Raw genomic sequence first — 3904 nt, forward strand, 5'->3', positions numbered from 1 at the left:
TATAAAGCACTCTCCCTCTAACAGGTACCATCTTATAAGGCAACCTCCCTCTAACAGGTACCAGATTATAAATGGAGGATATTTTATAATCTGGTACATGTTGGAGGAAGTGTGCTTTGTAAGTTGGTACCTGTTAGAGGGAAGGTACTTTATAGAATCTGGTACCTGTTAGAGGGAGGGTGCTTTATAATCTGGTATCTGTTAGAGGGAAGATGCTTTATGATTTGATGATAAAGCATTTTATCTCAGAGGTACCAAGTTATACAGCACCCTAACTCTAACAGGAAGCAGTGTATGCTAGGACTAAAATAATTATAGCTTCTCCCAAAGTAGAACTTCTATTGTGCTTATCAAAAACAATCGTTGTCAATAGTACAGTGTACTTGGGATCAGCTGGACTTGTTACACTACAGAAATCATGGAACACACTGTTTCCATGTTGTACCTGTTTGGTTGTGAATCCCAGATGATGTTCAACAACTTGTTCAACACCTTGTTTGAAATGAAAAGACTTGTAAAGTTTACAAATTTATTATAGCACAAGTCAATATTGTTTTAGAGTAGCTGATAACAAGTAATAAGTTTTCCAATAAAAATAAATGAGTACAAGCAGAAAAGGTTACATAGGGTGTTTTTCTGATGCCATTTCTAGAATAAAGTGCACCGCCATGGCACATGATATGCCCGTCACATATTGTTAACAGTATAGATTGTACCCATTAAAACATTTTTTTTATATCACCTTAATTAAATGTCACAGTGACCTTAAAGTAGGATGTGACACACCTTCTACCTAAGATGCATTAGTTGACCAATTTTGGTGATTCTAGGTCTAATAGTTTTCAAGTTATGAGTCGGACAAGTTTTTGCCATATATGGCCATATCTTCCTAATGAAAAGTCACAGTGACCTGGTTTTAATGTGCGACACACCTTCTACCCAAGATGTATCTACAGACAAAGTTTGATGATTCTAGGCCTTGTAGTATTTAAGTTACGGCTCGGACACGAAAAAGCTAACAGACGGACGGACATGAACGCCATACCATAATACGTCCCATCTTAAGACGGGCGTATAAAAAGGCTTTAAATAGTATCAGCCATCATCAGGTTGTCACATACTTTCTTTCCATGAATAAAAGCTCCTAAACTTAAAAGTGACAGGAGGCCGGTAGATAGACAACTAGAGCTCTGCGGAAAATATTTCCCCAAAATTGACCATGATCAACAATCTGTAAATATTCTAAAACACCAAAGAAGTTATTTACAAAGACCCTAGCTTCAAAACTGTGAGAGGAGTTAAAAGGTCAAACCGTCATTTATTTAATACATGTATATTTCCTCAAAAACTGACTCGGTTAAACCTGTAATTTTCAACAACAAATTTTTTTAACAAAAATCAAAATCATAGCCACATACACATTTTCCATACCCATACAAATACTCTGCAGAATAAGGTTCTCAGTTGAATATTGGGAGAAATTTGACAAATCATGTACTTTCTATGTAATGTTTCCTCAAAATACTCAGTTCAAGAATCTGTAATTTTCTCGAACAAGGTTTTCCTATTAAGTGAACCTACAACCTTGACCTTAAAAAACAATAAGCATCTTCCTTTTATGGTGATCAAATGTACCAAGTTGTAAGATTCTAGAGCTTACGGTTCAGTCTGTATCCCATCTTACAAGGTCCGGACAGACAACACCATACCATAATATGTCCAGTCTCTGACGGGCAAGTACCATAATAAGAAAATCTAAAGTTATGACCCTAACAAGCTTTCACAAACTATAAAACATGAGGTGTTTGTAAAACAATTACATATAAGCCCCCATGGTGCAAAATTGAAAAGGGTTATACATATGCATAATTTGATTGATAGTAGTATCATCAATTCGAAATATTGAGCAAACAATATCTTCCTATGTCAGGAGTGGATTGACCAAGTGACCTAAAAATCAATAGGGGTCATCTACTCCTTATGCTGTACCAGGTTTGGTGTCAATCAAGCAAATAATTCTTAAAACATAAGAGACAATATATTACTATGTCCAGTTTACCCCTTGACCTTTGACCATATGACCTTAAATCTACTCCTTGAGATGTACCAGTGTACCAAGTTTGATGTCTGTCAAGCAAAGGTTTCTCAAGATATTGAGCAGGCAGTGTCTTCCTATGTCCAGAGTAGATTGACCCTTGACATTTCGACCTGAAAAACAATTGGGGTCCTCTTCTTTTCATAACCAACCCACATATGAAATATATTACGATCAAGTGAATGGTTCTTAAGATATTAAGCGGACAACATGTGGTCTACCGACCGACCAACAGGTGCAAACCAATATGCCCCTCTTCTTTGAATGGGGGCATAAATATAGTGTTATAACACTAAAAGGCTTCCATACATCTAAAAGTAACATAGGACAAGGCTAACTATAGAAACATTGAGATAGCCTAAACACTTAAACTCTGAAAAAGTAATATCTGATACTACCCTGAACCAAGTAAATTGACTCTGCTAAGGTATTTACATATTATAATGTAAAATCTAAATAGTTCCCTAACTCAATGTTATGTTCATTTCCTACTCTATGTAAAAGATAAGAGGCGAACACGAAATTCATGTGAAAAGTACAAACCTTAGAGTTCTTTAACCTAGCAGAGTGAGTAAATCTGAGTCAGCTCCTTATATAGGGCTGACAAAATCAATGGGATACTAAATATAAATGCTCAATCTGATAACCCAGGATTAAGCCTCTTGGCCAATGAAATTGCAGAAAACAAATTATGTTCAGGAAGACTGGCATAATGGCAGGTATAATGAATTACATAGCACAGTGAAAGGTAAACATGTGAAACATTAAGATATTTCCTTTATAAAATCTTAAATGTAAAGTTTGAAAAGGTTGCATGTATAGTACAATGTATGCCAGTGGATTTGAAAATGACCTGAATCAATGCTCTTTCTATTTGGTACAAAACAGATATAGTTATGATTAATCATTATATCATTGGGTAAAGGCGGCAGTCTGCTTCCCTTAAGGATGTATTCTAAACAGTGGATGCAATCAAAATCTCTGCCTCCACAAACATAATATCTTTGAAGTATTGGATGTGTGTGTTCATATTCTGTCCAATCCTGTAACATGAAAAACAAGACATAATCTTATTGGCTCATCCTAAATTTAGTATCCTATCAAAGTTTAACTAGTAAATTGCATTCTTCTATTGTGTTCTCGAGTATATAAGCTCAAACTCAGTATTTATCAAGTTTCTCTGAATAATTAGAATTTATCCTACCATCTCCTACCATTATCTTTTTCCTTTAAATATTGAATATCTTAGACAGAAAATAAAATCATAAAAACTTTATATATCACACAATGCGAAGTCAATATAAAATTACTGGTAAAGAAAGTTCAACTCTTTGACACAAGTATGATGGAAAATTAAAGATAACGGTGATAATGTTTCGAGAATTGTTTTCATCTCTCAAACAAAATACATGTAGGATTTCAGATTGAAAATAGAAGCAATGTTGACTATTTGAAATGACCATATGGAATTTGTGCACCACAAAGATGAACTTACATAATGGATTTTAGCCTAAACAGCCCAAATTCTTCCAAAACCAATGCACACAGTTCTAAACTACCCTGGATGAAAAAATGAAAGAAAAAAAGATTTATATATATATATGTCTGTTCTTAATGTTTGAATATCTTCACACAAATAAAAGATATAGGTTAACAAAGAGGCCCATGGGCCACATCGCTCACCTGAGTCACCCTGGTCCAGTTCTAAAGATTTTCCCTATATATTCGCATGTAAAACTTTGGTCTCTATTGTGACCCCATCCTACCCCCAGGGGTCATGATTTGTAACAAGAGGCCCATGGGCCACAT

The 3904-nt window shown here is 35.1% G+C and overlaps 1 long non-coding RNA gene across 1 annotated transcript in view; it reads right to left on the reverse strand.

Annotated features, from left to right (window-relative positions):
* Positions 1-512: 512 nt before the first annotated feature.
* Positions 513-3904, reverse strand: part of LOC130051831 (uncharacterized) — an 8009-nt gene continuing 4617 nt past the window's right edge. Inside the window, exons 5-6 of the long non-coding RNA XR_008800095.1 lie at positions 3591-3655; positions 513-3138 (exon numbers count right to left, since the gene is read on the reverse strand). This is a non-coding gene — a long non-coding RNA (uncharacterized LOC130051831). The remainder of the gene's footprint in view (positions 3139-3590; positions 3656-3904) is intronic.

The sequence above is a fragment of the Ostrea edulis genome, chromosome 2 (assembly GCF_947568905.1).
Source record: "Ostrea edulis chromosome 2, xbOstEdul1.1, whole genome shotgun sequence".
Taxonomy (NCBI): domain Eukaryota; kingdom Metazoa; phylum Mollusca; class Bivalvia; order Ostreida; family Ostreidae; genus Ostrea; species Ostrea edulis.